This window comes from Nicotiana tabacum, chromosome 22 (assembly GCF_000715075.1).
Source record: "Nicotiana tabacum cultivar K326 chromosome 22, ASM71507v2, whole genome shotgun sequence".
Taxonomy (NCBI): Eukaryota; Viridiplantae; Streptophyta; class Magnoliopsida; order Solanales; family Solanaceae; genus Nicotiana; species Nicotiana tabacum.
This window is the reverse complement of record NC_134101.1, coordinates 225,709,414-225,728,758: the sequence shown is the minus strand read 5'-3', so window position 1 is coordinate 225,728,758 and position 19,345 is coordinate 225,709,414.

The window sequence follows — 19,345 nt, the reverse complement described above, 5'->3', positions numbered from 1 at the left end:
TAGACCTTATTATTTCATGGCTTTCCTAAATTCAATAGACACCACGCCTATAGGATCCTTGTCCGACACTTAGGCAAGCCTTAGGTTAAAAGTTATAAACTGAATCTGTGTTGTTAACTACAACAACAGGGCTTCCTGATTCGGGCTTCTTATCTGAATTATGTAATAAATCAGTCTTCCTCAACCTTTAAGTTCTCAAACCATAAACAATATGTGAAATCCATGCTAATTATGTGCTTTCTTTGTACGAGGGGGTATATTTGAGCCTTTTACTTGTTATGTGCTTTCCCCAATTTGCTATATATGTTTTTGTATGTTGCCTTAGAATTTTACCTTTGAAACTACAAATAAGCCTAATATCCCTCCCTCTTAGGATTAGTAGTCCTAAATTCCTCCGAACAGATAGGATTGGGATGGGTGATAGCATGCAATAAGTAATCCAGACCATTTCGCGCTTTAATACCTCAACGGGGTGGGAAAGGGTAGATGTAGATATGATGACCACGCGATAACGTCTCGTGTAGCCCCTCACTGAGGAGTGATTACCGAATGTTATGTGGGGTGATCCATATTATTAATAAACCTAGGACCCCCTTTTCCCTTTTGTTTCTTTGTTTCTTCTAAATATTTCAAACTATTTTTTTAGAAAATCAGCTTCCTTTTGATTCTTTCCAATTTTGTTTGTAACCATTATGTGAAAATCCCCTCTTATTTGAAGTTTTATTTGCCTAAATGTTATTTGCACCTAAATTCACAACAATAGTCTGGTCGAGAACCACACTAGTGGATTCTGAGGGGTGCCTAACACCTTCCCCTTGGAATTATTTCAAGCCCTTACCCAATCTCTGGTTACTCAAATCAAACCTTCTTGGTGTCCTAATGCACCTTAATAATTAGGTGGCAACTCTTCAAATGCAAACCCAAATTCCCAAAAAGGGAATGAGTTGTCTTCCCAAATGTCATAAACCCGATTTTGTGAGAAAAAATGGGGCGTGACAATCATTGGTGAAAATCTCTAGCATTTGTTGCACTTACAGAAGAATTCTTTGGTGTCTTTTTCCATGCTTCCCCAATAGTAGCCTGCTCTGATCACCTTTCAGTCTAAGGAATAGGCACAAGAGTGATATCCGCAGGTGCCCTCGTGGATTTCTCGGAGCACATAATTTGTGTCCCCCGTCCCCAGACATACTGCTAGGGGCCCATCAATGGTTATTTTGTACAGAGTTCTATTTTCGTCGAGTGAGAACCGAGCTGCTTTGGTTCGTAGGGCCCTCAACTCTTTTGGGTCTGTGGTTAGCTTCCCACTTTCCAAATAATTGATATATTTATTTTTCCAATCCCATGTTAGGCTAGTGGAGTTGATCTCGGCATGGTCTTCTTCGATCACTGATTTTGATAATTGAACAACAACCCCGGGGAGTATGTCATCTTTCTCGACTGATGATCCTAGGTTTGCGAGGGCATCGGCTTCGCTATTCTGCTCCTGAGGTATGTGGACCAGGGTACATTCTTTGAAGTGGTGCAATATGACTTGAATTTTGTCTAAGTATCTTTGCATTCTGTCTTCTCGAACCTTGAAGCTCCCATTTACCTAATTTACCACCAGAAGGGAATCACATTTTGCTTCGATGCCTTCCGCTCCTAGAGCTTTGGCCAATTCTAAACCTACAATCATAGCCTCATACTCGGCTTCTTTGTTAGTTAACCTTGTAGTTTTTATAGATTGCCTAATTATGCCACCCGTAGGTGGATTCATAACTATGTCGAGCCCGGACCCTTCCATGTTCGAGGTGCCCTCAGTGAACAAGGTCCATATCCCCGAAATTGTGCCTGTTTTTAGCAGAAGTTCTTTCTCTACCTCGGGCACGAGGGCGGGCACAAAGTTGGCAACAAAATCCGCCGGAATTTGGGACTTGATAGTCGTCCGGGGTTGATATTCGATATCGTACCTTCTGAGTTTGATGGTCCATTTGTCCAATCAACCCGATAACTCAGGTTTATGCAATATGTTCGAAGAGGATATGCCATTAAAACAAAAATACAATGGAACTAAAAATAAGGTTTTAATTTTTGAGATGCGTTTATTAATGTAAAAGCTAATTTTTCTAGGTGTGGATACCTGGTTTCGGCTTCTCCTAGGGTCCGACTTGCGTAATAAACAGGGAATTGCGTACCTTGTTCTTCTTGAACTAGCATACTATTTACCGCTAACTCGGATACAGTTAGGTATTAATACAACATTTCATCCTCCTTTGGGGTGTGGGGTAAAGGTGGGGGTGTCATATCGCTTCAACTCCTCTAAGGCGCGTTGGCTTTCCAGAGTCCATTTGAAGCTATTTTTCTTTTTGAGCAAGAAGAAGAAATGATGATTCCTGTCTGATGACCTCGATATGAATTGGCCCAAGGTTGTTATCCACCCGATCAGCCGTTGCATGACCTACACATTGTTTACCACCGTGATTTTTTTGATAGCTTTGATTTTTTTGGGGTTGATCTCAGTCCCCCTGTTTGACACCATAAATCCTAAGAATTTGCCTGAACCCACTTTTAAAGAATATTTATCGGCATTGAGTTTCATGTTGTAGCTTCTGAGGATGTCAAATGTCTCCTGCAAATGAGTCAAATGGCCCTCTATGCGCAGGGACTTCACTAGCATATCATCAATGTAATATTCCATGGATTTGCCTATTTGATGTTCGAACATCTTATTAACTAGGCGTTGGTACATGGTTCTCGCATTGTAAGCCCGAAGGGCTTCATATTGTAGCAGTACGAACCGTACTTTGTGATGAATTAAGTCATCTCCATATCCTCGGGGTTCATCTGAATTTGATTATATCCCGAATAGGCATCGAGAATGGTAAGGATCTCATGGACGGATGCGGCATCGATCAAGTGATCGATGTTGGGCAACGGGAATGAATCCTTGGGGAACCCTCTACCTAAGTCTTTAAAATCTACGCACATTCTTAACTTATTCCCCTTTTTAGGAACTACCACCACATTTGCCAACCATTCGGGATATTTTACCTCCCTGATAGACCCTATTTTGAGGAGTTGTATTACCTCGTCCTTGATAAACGGGTGTTTTACCTCAGAATGAGGTCTCCTTTTTTGATTCACCGATTTGAACCTGCGGTCGACACTTAGTCGATGGGTGGTTATTTTCAGCGGGATCCCTGTCATATCGAAATGGGACCAAGAAAAGCAACCGATGTTATTAATAAGAAATTGAATGAGTTTTTTCATAAGTTCGGGGGTTAATCCCGTTCCCAAGTATACCTTATGCTCTGGGAACTGCTCGATCAAAACAACTTGCTCCAGTTCTTTGATTGTTGATTTTGTTGCATCCGATTCGTTGGGGACAATGAAGGTTCGTGGAGCGAGGAAGTTTTCTTCATCATCTGCGGGGGTCTGTGTACCCTATGGCTCCTCCGGGATGGAGGGTATGGATGATGGTTCCTCCCCGTAAATCGTGAACATCTCCTTTGATGCATGTTGTACCCCATATACCATTTTATACCATCTCTTGTTGGAAACTTCATCACCTGAGGAAGAGTTGATGGTACTGCCCTCATGTTTTGTATCCATGGCCTTCCAAGCAATGCATTATACCTCATGTCACCTTATATGATATGAAATTTGGTATTTCGAACTGTACCGGATATGTTGACCGAGAGGGTGATTTCCCCCTCCGTCGCTTCACCGACTATGTTGAAATCATTAAGGACTCGGTAAGTAGGTATATTTGATCTGGTAGTCCGAGATGTTCACCACCTTCGACCTGATTACATTGGTCGAGATACCTGGATCCATGAGAACACATTTAATTTGAATGTTATTAAAGAGAAATGAAACTACCAGTGCATTGTTATGTGGATGGGACAAGGTCTCGAAGTCCTCTTCACTGAATGCAAGGATCTTCTCGGGCATTTGGTCCCGAATTTGCCCTCCTGTTGCAGCGGAAACTTTTGTCCGCTTGATCACGGGTCCTTGAGGTACGTCGATCCCCCCAATGATCATATGAACGATGTGCTGAGGTTTTCCTATTTCGTTCCTCCCATCAGCCTCTCTTTTCTCCCAGGTTGGAGTTTTCTGAGCTTCTTGTTGGTTTTATTGGCGTATATTCCTGTTAGTATGGGAGCTTATAACAACATGTTGGGCATTGCGTGAGACCACATCCATGGGGATTGTCTCTGGTGCATCCTCAGTGTTTTGCAATTGTACACCGATGCCTGGAACAACTACACCATTCTCTCCATGGTCTTCAAGACCGTTGTTTTCATGTGCATTCAGTGAGTTAGACATTTTTGACCTGAAATCAAAGCTTTTTAGGCAAGAAAAAGTGTAAAGAATAATTGTGTTTTCAGTAAACGAGCATAAAAACAATCACTACTATTTGTGGTTCTAAAAGTATGTGACTAATTTTTATGGTTGTTACGAAATAGATGCTAAGTGTGAGTTAAGAAAATGAGATAAGAGCTTGAAGGTAGTATGCTATGCAAACTGAATGGTCGAGAATAAAGGCCTCGAGCTAGCCTACACTGGGTCTTGAGGTCGAGCTAATGAGCTTGGCTGGGACGATCGATGAAGGAATAACATTCCCAAGGACCTCAATAATGGCTCTTTATGATCAATGATGAGTAATAAACGAAGAACAATAAATGAAACACAATAAATGTAAGTAATAAATCAAAAGAAAGACAATAAATAGTGTTTAGGTTAAAGAGCAAAGAATGTTCTTATTCTTGTATTGAATATCATGAGCTTCAGAATGCCACAACGATCATGAAATTGGACTCTACAATTTTAGTCATATACATCATTGTATCACACTCCTACTCATCACTCGCAGTGACTCAACATGGTTAATCACTCCGAACTGTACAAAACCAGTGCTCACTGCTAGTATAGCAAACTCTGGAGGGAGGGATCTATCTTAAATGCTAATATAAAGCCAATATGGCATGCTACAGCATGCATCAAACCCCATAGTAATAGATAAAGCCTATAAGTCCTGATGTGGGATGCAGCTCGATGAATAATAATAATATATAAAGCCAATAAGGCCTGCAGTCTCATCCAACCCGATACACAACGTCACTCACAACATGGCACTCAAGGCCCCAACTCAGTCACCAATCTCTCTAGTCTCACGAGCTCACATATATCATGTCGCTCCGCCCAATAATGCTAACATTATGTAATAGTGAATGATAACAGAGACATAAAATATGATACGCAAGTAAATGAATACGACTGAGTACAAAATGGATACTTCAGCAATTAACTCAACAACAGTAATGACCTCGGTGGGTCCCATTAGAATAAGCACATAGCCTAAACAGGATTTTTAATATGAATCACAGCTAAATTACTCTAACACATAGAAATTACATGGATGGAACAAGATTAGGTAACTCCACGGTACCATAGACTCTACCGAATAATAAACACCACGGTGCACGCCCATCACCTAGCATGTGTGTCACCTCAACACCAATCATATAATACGTAATCCCGAGATTCATACCCTAAGTACCAAGTTTATAAGTGTCACTTACCTCAAAGTGTGCAACTCAATGCTCCAACAAACCCTTGCCTCGCGAATCAGCCTCCGAACGACTGGAATCTAGCCATAAAAAATTTAATATAATCAATACAAGCTATAGGAAATGATTCCATATGGTAAAGCTAAGTTCTATAACTAAATTTAAAAATTCAACCATAAAAGTCAACACAAGGCCCACGCCATGGAATCGAACAACATTGAAACAATCCGAACACCGATTCAATAACGAATCCAATCATGATAACATCATCCAATTATGACCATAAATCGACACTCAAATACCCAAATCTTACTCTCTAATATATGGGTCCAAATCCCCAAATTTTACCTCAAAAATACCTAATATATGTGGAAATTTCAATAGGTATTCAATATTAATAAATAAAAATGATCAAAAGTTGCTTAATTCTTGAAATCTAGTGAAAACCCCTCCAAACATTTCCTTAACCTGAGCTCCCAATGTCCAAGAATGAAGAAAATACTCTAACCCTGGTTCTTATAACACTACCCAGCTTTTTTGCTTTTGTGGTCAACATCACCGCTTCAACAGTATCGCTTTTGTGGTTAAAAATATACATATGCGGAAGTTACTTAAGGATGGACCAACCACTTCCGCGGTCCAAAACTGTCACCTGCGGGTGCGCTTCTACGCAAAACTATCCGTTTTTGCGGACCTTTCACTCCAACCCCCATTATGCTTTTGCGACCATCCATCCGCATTTGCGAGCTCACAGGTGCGGAATCTTTCTAGTACCTGCACTAGCCCCAACTCATCCATAACTACATTTGTGACCCTTTGGCCACTTCTGCGGCTCCACGCCTACAACTCATTTCTCGTTGGTGCGGTTGCACCAGATCTAATCACACCAGTAATTACACAAGTCAAAAATTCAATTCACTTTAAATCCAAATCGCATCTGAGGCCCTCTAGGCCCCATCGAAACATAGCAACCCATGCTAAAATATCCTATGCACTAGTCAAGGCTTTAAATCACATCACATAATTTCAAAAACATGAATCGCACCCCAATTCAAGTCGATTGAAACTAATGGATTTCCAACTTCTACAATCGATGCTGAAACCTATCAAACCAACTCTAATAAACCTCAAATTTTGCACACAAGTCATAAATGACAGAATGAACCTATCCCAAATTCCAAAACAAAAATTTCAGCCTCAAATCAACAAAGTCAACTCTCGGTCAAACTTCTCAACTCTCCAAGCCTCAACTTTTTCTAGTTTCGCCAATACAAGCCAAAACCACATACGGACCTCTAAATCGATATCTAGACACACTCCTAAGTCAAAAATAACAATATGAAGCGATCAGAATCATCAAAACTCTATTCCGGGGTCGTCTACTCATAAGTCAACATCCGGTCAGTTGTTACAACTTAGGCTTCCAACCTTGGGACTAAGTGTCCTAATTCATTCTGAAACATTCCCGGGACCAAACCAACAACCTTAATAAGTAACATAATAACAAAAGAATGTAGAATAAGCAATAAATAGGGGAGTGAGGCTACAATACTCAAAACAACTAGCCGAGTCATTACAGTCTCCCCTATTACACAAACATTCGTCCTCGAAATGATCTAGAATCATACTTGAATTCTCAAATAGGTGTGGGTAGCTGCTCTGCATCTCCCACTCGGTCTTTAAAGTAGCCTCCTCGACTAGCTGACCTCTCCACTGAACTTTTACTGAAGATATATTCTTTGATCTCAACTTTTGAACATATCGATCTAAAATGGCCACCGACTCCACATCATAAGTCAAATTTGTATCTAACTGAAACGTGTTGAAGTCCAAAACATGAGAGGGATCAAAGAAATAATTCTAGATCATGGAAACATGAAACATCGGGTGAACACTCGACAAACTAAGTGGCTATGCAATCTTATAAGCCACCTCTCCAATCCTCTCAAGCACCTCAAAAGGGAAAATATACTAGGGGCTCAACTTGCCCTTCTTCCCGAACCTCATAACTTCTTTCATGAGTGAAACTCTAAGCAATACCTTCTCTCCCACCATGTAGGCAACATCACAAACCTTCTGATCGGCAGCTTGAACCAAATCAGTACCCAATATCCTAGCCTCACTCAGCTCAAACCAACCAATTAGAGACCGACACCGCCTCCCATACAAGGCCTCATAGGAGCCATCTAAATACTCGATTGGTAGTTTTTATTGTAGGCAAATCTTGCAAGCCGTATAAAATGATGCCAAGAACCCCCAAAATCCATGATACAAGTGCATAGCATATCCTCAAGTATCTTAATGGTGTACTGGGAGTGCCTGGTCCTCTAAGGGTGGAATGTTGTACTCAACTCAACACGTGTGCCTAATTCTCATTATACTGCTCTCCAAAACTGCAATGTGAATTGCATGCCCTGATTAATAATAATGGACATTGGCACACCTTGAAGGCAAACAATCTCGCGGATATAGATCTCAGCCAACGCTCTGAAGAATAGGTACCCAACTGGAATGAAATACCCAAGTTTAGTCAACCAGTCCATAATCAACCAAATAGCATCAAATTTCTTCAATGTTCGTAGGAGTCCAATTATGATGTCCATAGTGATACGAACTATTTACACTTAGGAATCTCGAGCCTTTGAAGCAACTGCCCGGCCTCTGATGCTAGTACTTCACTTGTTGACAGTTCAAGCACCGAGCTACAAATTCGACTATATCTTTCTTCATTCTCCTCCACCAATAGTGCTGCCTCAAGTCTTGATACATCTTTGTGACACCCGAATGAATGGAATACCGTTAACCGTGGGCCTCCTGAAGAGTCAACTCATGTAACACATCTACTTTGGGCACATAAATCTGACCTTGCATCTGCAACACCCGATCATATCCATTAGAAACCTCCTTGGCATTGCTATGTTGAATTGTGTCCTTAAGGACAAGCAAATGGGGGTATCAAACAGACGCTTCTCTGATGCAATCATATAAAGAAGACTGATGGACTGCGCAAGATAGAAACCAACTAGGCTCCAAAACATCTAACCTCACAAACTGATTGGCCAAGGAATGAACATCTTATGCAAGCATTCTCTCACAAATAAGAATATATTCAAGGCTACTTATACTCACCGCCTTTCTACTCAATGCATAGGCCACCACATTGGCCTTCCAAAATGGTAATCTCATACTTTTTAGCATGTCCAACCATCTCCGCTACCTTAAATTTTGATCCTTTTGCTTGAAAAGGTGTTGAAGACTCTGATGATCTGTAAATACCTCACAAGATACACCGTAGAGATAATACCTCCAATTCTTTAATGCATGAACAATGGATGCAACTCTAAATCATGAACGGGCAATTCTTCTCATAAGGCTTCAATTGGTGTGAAGCATAAGCAATCACTATACCCACCTAAATCAAGATACACCCAATACCAATCTGAGAAGCATCACAATATACTTTATAAGAACACGATGTAGAAGGCAAAACTAGAAATGGAGTTGTGGTAAAAGCAGTCTTGAGTTTCTAAAAATTCTCCTCACACTCATCAGACCACCTAAATGGGGAATCCTTCCGGGTCAATCTAGTCAAAAGGGCAGCAATGGACGAGAGACCCTCCATGAAGCGACAATAATATTCGGCCAAGCCAAGAAAACTCTGAATCTCAGTGGATGAAGACGGTGTAGGCCAACTCTGAACTGCCTTAATCTTTTTCAGATCTATCTTGATCCCTTCACTGGATAACACGTGCCATAAGAATGCCACTAAATGGAGCCGAAACACACCCTTGGAGATCTTTGCATAAAGCTTCTCATCAATCAACATTTGTCGTACAATCCTCAGATGATGTGCATGCTCCTCCAGGTGTCAGGCACTCAGCCCATTTCTATTCCTCTGTATTGTATAGCAGCGACATAGTAGAAGGAATTGAAAGAGCGACTTTAAGAGCTTCTTGATAATGGGTTCATTAGGCCTAGTGTGTTGCCTTGGTGTGCGCCGATTCTGTTTGTGAAGAAGAATGATGGTGCTATGTGCATGTGCATTGACTATAGATAGTTGAACAAAATTACAATTAAGAACAAGTATCCTTTGCCGCACATATATGACTTATTTGACCATCTTGAGGGACCTAGAGTGTTGTCTAAAATTGATTTGAGGTATGGATATAACCAGTTGAAGATTTGGGACTTTAATATTCTGGAGACAATATTCAGGACCTGTTATAGTCACTACAAATTCCTTGTGATGTCTTTTGGGTTGACCAATGCCCCAACAGAATTAATATATTTGATGAATAGTGTATTCTAACCATATCTTGATTAATTTGTCATAGTATTTATTGGTGATATCCTGGTGTACTCACGTAATACTAAAATCGATAAGTTTGTTGGGTGGCATGCCCAACAGGTCTATAGGAAACAGATCCAAAAAGTCTCACACTACCGGAACAGAATTAATAATAGGAGTATCAACACCAAGAGTATGTATTTATATATGCCGAGCGCATCTTAAACGTTTTATTATGTTTTAATTGTAGTTTTTTCTAGTTTCATGTTTTGTTTTCCTTTTTTGAGCAATTTGTTAGGCTTACCTAGTCGTAAGGACAAGGTGCTATCACGACAGTTCATGGAGGGCGAACTTGGGTCGTGACTAGTTTTTATCAGAGCTCTACGTTTATATGAGTCATGAATCACAATCCGGTTTATTAGAGTCTCACGGATCGGTACGAAGACGTCTGTAATTATCTACGAGAGGCTATGTAACTGATAGAAAAATTCCATTTCATTTGATTTCCTTGTCGTGCGAGATTTTTTTATATCAAAATTCTAAACTTCTTTCTTGTATTCTCTCACATATGGTGAGGACACGTGTTACCGGAGATGAACAGGCACTCGCACTCCATGCTAGTGCCGTCAGAGGTCGGGGCCAGGGTAGAGGACGAGGACGTGCACGTGATGTAGTCAGAGCACATGCGCGAGCTACCACCGAGGATCCACCAACAGATCCAATCGGAGCCCAGGTACCTAATGTGCCTACTGCTACTACTATTCTAGCTCTTCAGGAGACCCTTGCATAGTTCGTGAGCATGTACACTACCCTAGCTCAGGCAGGGTTGATTCCCCTTGCTGCAGCCACATCCCATGTCAGGGGAGGAGCATAAACTCCCGCCGCCTGCACTCCTAAGCAGCGGGTCCAGGTTGATTAAATCCTAGAGGTTATACCGGTATCGCCTGTATCCCCAGTTCATCCCCAGTATAGGGCAACAACTTTCGAGGATGAGCAGCAGAGGCTTAAGAGGTTCAAGAAGTACAAGCCTCCTAAATTCAGTGGTCTAACATCAGATGATGCTTTGGGATTTATGGAGGAGTGCTATTATATCCTCCGCACTATGGGTATATCAGGATCGAGTGGGGTTTCTTTCACTGTCTTCCAGCTTTGAGGAGTAGCCTATCAGTAGTGGCGTACTTTTGAGTTGGATAGTCCAGCTAAGGTAGCTTCCCTTACTTGGACTAAGTTTTTAGATATGTTCTTGTGAGAGTTTGTCCCTCAGAGCCTCAAGGATACATGGCGCGCAAAGATTGAGCATTTGCGCCAGGGCACTATGACTATTTGAAAGTATGTTGTTTGTTTCACTGACTTGGTTAGGCATGCACCATCCTTGGTTTCTATAGTTCGTGAGAGAGTTTGCAGGTTTACTAAGGTTCTCATTCCCAGCATCAGGTCTAGCATGGCTCGGGTGTTGGAGATGGATATTTCTTATCAGTATGTTGTGAGCATTGCTATGAGAGTAGAGGGTGTGCATGCTCGGGACAGAGAGGAGAGGGAGGACAAGAGGTCTCGAGAGTCGGGCCATTATTCGGGTGCCCGTGCCCTAGTTGCAGTTCATCATGGTAGGGGTTATATGAGTCACCCCGTTCACTCAGCTCTTCTTGTAGCCAGTGGTATTCTAGCTCCTCCTAGAGCTCAGGAGCCTTATTATGTACTGTGAGCACGTGATTTTTGTCTTACGCGACAATCGCTCCAAAAGAATTAAAAAAATAATAACAAATGGTCCTGCTGTACAAATTTGGATTTTACATGGCACTTTGTTAATTATTTATGATTTTTGCCCATATTTATTAAAACAAAATACAAAATGTATGTGTCGTACGTAATGTGAACCGTAATCCGATTGTTAAAGGGGAGATCACAAAAATACGCATTTCTTTTGTCCTGATTTGTTGCCTTGTTTAATTTTACCTACTTTTAACATTTTATACGCGTGAAATAAATATGTTAAGTGTTAATTAATGGTGCTTAGTTTTATTTAATTAGGTTGTGTATTTAGGAAATTAGAAATAAAGAAAAAGAGGATAAAAATTTGTTTTAAAATGAATTTGGGTCGTGCCCATTTCAAAATCTGAAGCCCAAATGAACGGCCCAAGCCACCAGTCCGAACAGCCCACCCCCAGGCCACAAAACGACGTAGTTTAACATCAAAACTACATCATTTCAATGCCGATCCATCTCAACCATTCAAACCAAACTGATCCAACGGCCAAGATCTCACACCCCGTACCCACTAACAGACCCGGCCCGTCTCACCCGGACCGACCCCAACCCTTTACCCTCGAAATGACACCATTCCCCGTTAGTTGAAGGATCCTGGCCCTTCATCACGTCTCATCCAACGGCCAGGATCCACCTATCCACTAACTATATAAACCCATAACCTTACCCTGCCCCCCTATCCGAACCCCAGCCTTAGGTCACCTTCGTCCTCATCCCTTTCCCCTCCAAAACCCTAGCCGCCCCTGTATTCTTCACCATGAAAGCCGGCGGCATGGACGCCGGTAACCCCACCCTTAACACCATAGAACCCCCTTGCCATCCTGAACATGGATCTGTTAACTACTTAACTCGAATCCCTTCCCACCTTCTCGAATCTTCGTTTGAAGATTCGAGTTGGAACTTGACTTACACCGTTTAACCCCAGTTTCACACCAGACACTCCCCAGACCCCCCTCGTGACCAAACCATGCTTGGTTTGGTCCGAATCTGACCAGGGAAGCATGAATCCCAAATCTAATCTTTGGAACCTTAGGGTTCCTCATCACTGGTCCGTATCTCGTTTAAACCAAGAGATTAAGGTCTAATGGACCTTAATCGAAGTGTTTCTCATCTGAGAAACACTTTGATTAAAGTTCGTTCAGCCTTACGAAAGGTCTGTTCGAATCCAAGTTAAGGTTTTTTGATTTTTCGGGATTTAAGGTGAGTTTTGTTTTCTTTTCTTTATTCTGTTAGTCCATGTTTGTTTAAAATGGTGTTCATGTTGTTGTGAAATTTGTGTTTCGAATTTTATCAACTGTGTCCTGTCCGCTTTGCCTAAACCTCGGTGTCTTGAGTCCTTCTTCTATTTGTTCTGATAATGTGTATGTATGTGTGTGTTGTGCAATTAGCTGATTTTCAAATTTGAACTGACTAACTGATTCCTCGAGTACAATTTTTCTTAGTCAGTACAATTCGAATCATGTGTCCTATACTGATTAAATGTCTGATTTTGGTTTCGATTGTATGTGTTATAACTAGTATAGTCGAGTCGACATATGTCGTCAATTAGTTTCAGTTGTCCGAACAATAACAAATCGACTTACTTCCGCTAAGCATTTGTTTTAATCAATTAGGAACTGAGTTTGTTTACTTATAGTTGTTAATTTGAATCAGAAATGCCAAAGGAATGTTTTGTTTAGTTACAGTTCTGAATTGGATGGCATGTGCACTTGTGCACAACATGTGCATTTGTGCACCACAGGTGCATTTGTGCACAGCCTGGTTCCTGCATAAAGGGCTTTTTGATTTAAAAATAGTTTGACAGCATATGCTGTCAGATATATTCTGCTGCCCATTACCCTGCTTTAGTTTAAGAAGTATTAAACCTCATTTAAAAGAGTAAGTCTGCCAGGGAATGTGATGGGTGGGTTAATACTTAAATAGCTAAGTGGAAACTGAAAAGAGATAGCACATGGGAGGGGTGTGCTTTTGGTCTAACAAGCTGTTAAAGGGCTGATGTTAAGGCTTATAAAAGGGAAGGACTTCCATCAGTTTAAAAAAAAGGACCAGAGATTAGGGAGAGCAAAAGAGATACACATATATACATAGAAAAGATAAGAGAGAGAGGACATACATATTAACACACACAGACAGACAGAGAGAACTGGGGAGGGAACTGAGAGGAAACATCTTTGAGAGTTGAGTTCTGAAAAAAAAAATAGAAAACTGGAAAAGATTTCTTTTGATAACTTCAGTATAATTTCAAAACTGAAGATTGACATTAGATTTTGAAAAGAAAGGAGATAGGGAGAGGGATATCACAAAAATCAGAAACTGCTTTCTTCCTACTGTTTGTTCGATTCTTAGTTTGTTCAAACTGTCCAAATCAGTTCTGTCTTCTTTCAAGTATCGGCTAAGTCTATTGTTTGGATTTGTATTGTTTGTTTCTCCTAGAATTGGATTGCCTGGATCTCTGATTCCATACTACTGGGAATTTGCTTCATTCTGCCATTCCTCCATTGGCTTTAGTGGCCTCTTGCACTGGGATTTTGTTCTATTGGCACCTGCTGTTACTGCTGCTGTTTGGTATTGCTTCTATTGCTCTACTGACCCCTTGCTTCTTCTGTTGTATCCAATATCCAGGTACATACTAAGACTTGCATCTGATGTAACAATGAAAGCATGAAATCAAAGATATGCAGGATTTTAGTCATTCGCTTGCTGCAATTATAGTTTTTTTGTGAATACTATTAGATTTATGTAATTTGTTTAGTTTGTGATTCAACAAAAGAAGCATATTAGGTAGCCTTGTACTTGATCGCAGCTTAGTTCACCCTAAATTGTGATTTCGTTTGCTTAATGGATTGTCTGATAAGGCATGTATGAGTGTTTTGGCACACAGATAATTAGGTAACCTTTCAACTAATATTCTGTATGTATAGAATAGAATGCCCTTAATCTTGCCAGATATGATGTTAGATTTTATTGAATCTTTGTAGGTAGTTCACATGATCCTGTTCAAACTCTATTAGCAATAGTTTTAGATAGGATAATTCTATTGACTTGGTTTAAATAAGCGGGTTTCAAACTCGGATCTGAAGAACATTTATCATAAGCTTTTAGTAGTTATATTGATCTTGTATATTAATTCTCCCTGACAAATTAACAACATATTCATCCATGAAATAAAGCACGAAATAATTCACGCCTCATAAAATCAGATAGTCAAATAAGGATCCAAAGTTGGTCAAGCATGTAATCAGCATGTAATCCTCTTTCTTTCATTTTATTAGAGACAAACACAATAGAAATGTAGTCACTTTAGGATATCCTCTTCTAAAATAATGATACGAGCCTCGCTAAATAAAAATGCAAATTGCGGGGCCCTCGATGATTAACCATAATAAATATCTAGAACTCGGGATAGGCCGTTTAGTGAATTTCATGGCCTTCTCCAAAAAATAATAATGCGTTAAACTCTTAGGCGCGGTTCAAATTAAATTATATTCTTAAACTTGGGTGCGCATTGATGCGACCCGAATCCAAATCTCAACGGAGTCGAGATGTGTTTAACAATTACGGGTGCATTGATTGCAACGTAGTTCGAAATACATTTTCACGACGTTGCAACTCTATAAAAAAATAAATGATAATAATAAAAGCGGTTTGAACTTAATAAAAGCACGTAAGTCATAACATGTATTTAAATTAGATATTTAGCCATTATAACAATTTAAGCGACCGTGCTAGAACCACGGGATTCGAGGGTGCCTAACACCTTCCCTCGGGTCAACAGAATTCCTTACTTAGAATTTCTGGTTCGCAGACTTCATTTGGAAAAGTCGAAAATTTCCTCGATTTGGGATTCAAGATAAACCGGTGACTTGGGACACCAAAAACCAAACCTTTCCCAAGTGGCGACTCTGAATTAAATAAATAATCTCATTTCGAATATTGTCACTTAAATTGGAAAAACTCCCCTCGCACATTTAACCCTTCGGGGGCGGGCGCGCAAAAAGGAGAGTGTGGCATGTACCTCTAGTATCTAGTGCGCCTCCTGTGCGGGGTGCTTTTAGTGGTCAGTCCAACAGACCTGGCTTGTGCCAGTCACAATCGCCACATCCTCCAAGAGCTTGTTTTAAGTGTGGCGACACATGCCATATGGTGAGGGATTGCCCCAAACATAGGAGGAGTGCACCTCCACGAACTTCTTAGCCGCAGCGTTCCCCGCAGAGTTCCCAGGCTATGATTACAGCACCAGTTGCTACCCCACCTGCTCAGTCAGCTAGAGATGGAGGTTGGGGAGATAGAGATCACCCTAGAGGGGGAGCCTAGGATAGATGTTATGTCGTTCCTGCCCATACAGAGGTTGTTGCCTCCGATTCTATCATCACAGGTATTGTCCTGATTTGTCATAGAGATGCATCGGTTTTATTCGATCCAAGCTCCACTTATTCTTATGTGTCCTCTTATATTGCTCCTTATTCAGGTGTATCTCGGGATTTTTTGAGTTCCCCTGTTTATGTTTCTACTCTTGTGGAAGATTCTCTTATTGTGGACCACGTTTATCGGTCGTGTTTGATTTCTCTTAGTGGTTTTGAGACTAGAGCCGATTTATTATTGCTCAGCATGGTAGATTTTGATGTTATCTTGGGAATGGACTAGTTGCACCCCATTATCCTATTTCTCATTGTCATGCCAAAACTGTGACGCTGGCTATACCAGGTGTACCGCGAGTATAGTGGAGGGGTACTTTAGATCACATTCCCAGTAGAGTTATTTCTTTCCTTAAGGCTTATTGAATTGTTGGGAAGGGGTGTGATGCGTATCTAGCCTATGTGAGAGATGTCAGTATTGATACCCTTATTGTTGATTCAGTCCCAGTAGTACGAGACTTCCATAATGTATTTGTAGTTGACCTTCCGGGTATGCCGCCCATTAGAGATATTGATTTCGGCAATGATTTGTTGCCGAGCACTCAGCCCATTTTCCGTATCGTATTGCCCCTCCCTAGTTGAAAGAGGTGAAGGATAAGTTACAGGAATTGCTTGATAATGGTTTTATTCAGCCTAGTGTATCACCTAGGGGTGCTCCTGTCTTGTTTGTGAAGAAAAAGGACGGTTTTATGCATATGTGCATTTATTATCGCCAGTTGAACAAAGTTCCAGTGAAAAAACGGTATCTTTTGCCTCGTATTGATGATCTGTTTGACTAGTTATAGGGTGCACAAGTATTTTCTAAGATTGACTTGCGTTCAGGTTACCATCAGTTGAAGATTCGGGAGCCAGCTATCTTGTAGACTGCTTTCAGGACTCGGTATGGTCATTACGAGTTCGTTGTTATGTCATTTGAGTTGATTAATGCCCCAGTAGCCTTTATGCATTTGATGCACAGTGTGTTCCGGCCATATCTTGACTTGTTCGTCATTGTCTTTATTGATGATATTCTGGTATACTCCCAGAGTCAGGAATATCATGAGCAGCACCTGAGGACAGTGCTTTAGACTTTAAGAGAAAATAAGTTATATGCAAAGTTCTCAAAATGTGAGTTCTGGTTAGATTCTATGGCATTCTTGGGTCACGTGTTATTGAGTTAGGGGATAAAGGTGGATCCGGAGAAAGTGGAAGTAGTGCAGTGTTGGCCCATACCATCCCAGCTATAGAGATTCGTAGTTTTCTTGGCTTGAAGGGTTATTACCGTCGATTTGTTGAGGTGCTTTCATCTATTGCAGCACCTATGACCAGGCTAACCTAGAAGGGTTCTTCGTTCTAGTAGATGGGCGAGTGTGAGGAGAGCTTCCAGAAGGTCAAGATAGCTTTGACTACAACCCCAGTTTTGATATTGCCTAAAAGTTCGGGGTCTTATACTGTCCATTGTGATGCCTCAAGGATTGGCCTTGGAGCAGTATTGATGCAGGACGGTTGGGTGATTGCCTACGCGTCCAGATATTTGAAGGTACAAGAGAAGAATTATCCTGTCCACGATCTTGAGTTAGCTGCAATTGTTCACACCTTGAATATCTAGCGTCATTATTTGTACTGTGTTCCTTGTGAGATTTATATTGATCACCATAGTTTGTCGCATCTGTTAAAGTAGAAGGACCTTAATTTGCGCCAAAGGAGGTGGTTAGAGCACCTGAATGACTATGATATCACTATCTTTTATCACCCGAGCAAGGCCAATGTGGTGGCCAATGCTTTGAGTCGTCGGGTGAAGATTTTGGGGAGTTTGGCTTATCTACCATCAGCGGAGAGGCCCATGGCGATGGATTTTCAGGCCTTCGCTAGCCAGTATGTGAGATTGGATCTTTCAGAGCCCAGTCAGATTCTAGCTTGTGTGATTTCTCGGTGTTCCTTATTTGATCATATCAGAGAGCGTCAGTATGATGACCCTTATTTGTTCATCCTCAAGGACAAGGTTCTGCACAGTGATGCCAGAGATGTGGCTATTGGTAATGACGGGGTATTGAGGATGCAAGGTTGGATATGTGTACCCAATATTGATGGGCTTCGGAGTTGATTCTAACGGAGGCCTATAGTTCGCGGTATTCCATCTATCCTGGTGCTCCGAAGGTGTACTAGGACTTGAGACAACACTATTGGAGGAGGCGGATCATGAAGGATATAGTTGGGTTTGTGACTCAGTGCCTCAATTGTTAGTAGGTAAAGTATAAACACTAGAGACCGGCTGGATTGCTTCAGCAGATTGAGATTCCAGAGTGGAAGTGGAAGCGGATCACTATGGACTTCGTAGTTAGACTCCTACGTACTTTGAATAAGTTCTATGCCATTTGTGTGATTGTGGATCGGCTAACCAAGTACACGCACATCATTACTATGTGTACTACCTATTATTTGGAGCGGTTAGTAGAGATTTATATTCGGGAGATTGTTCATTTGCATGGTATTCCGGTTTTCATCATTTCAGACAGAGGTACTCAGTTCACATCACGGTTCTGGAGGGCTGTACATCATGAGTTGGATACTCGGGTGGAGTTGAGCACAGCATTTCACCCCCAGAAGGACGGATAGTCCGAGCGCACTATTCAGATTCTTGAGAATATTCTATGTGAGTGTGTGATGGAGTTTGAAGTTTCTTAGGATTAGTTCTTGCCACTAGCAGAGTTTGCCTACAGCAATAGTTATCAGTCCAACATTCAGATGGAACCGTATAAGGCTTTGTATGTTAGGTGGTGTAGATCTACGGTGGGATGGTTTGAGCCCGGTGAGGCTAGATTATTGGGCACAGACTTAGTTTAGGACGCCTTCGAGAAGGTTAAGGTGATTCAGGATAGACTCCGCACAGCCTAGTCCAAATAGAAGAGTTACGCAGACCGAAAGGTTCGTGATGTTTCCTATATAGTTGGAGAGCGGGTCTTGCTTTAGGTGTCGCCTATGAAGGGCATTATGAGATTTGGGAAGAAAGGAAAATTGAGTTTGAGTTTTATTGGTCTATTTGATATATTGCGACATGTTGGGGAGGTTGCTTATGAGCATGCCTTACCTCCCAACTTGGCAGAAGTTCATCCGGTATTTCATGTTTCGGTGCTCCAGAAGTATCATGGTGACCCATCACACGTGTTGGATTTTAATTCAGTCCAGATGGACAAGGATCTATCTTCTATTGAAGAGCCAATGGCGATATTGGACAGGCAGGTTTGAAAGCTGATGTCAAAAAATATTGCATCAGTGAAGGTTCATTGGTGGTGTCAGCCGGTCGAGAAGGCGGCCTGGGAGACTGAGCAGGATATGCACAGCCGTTA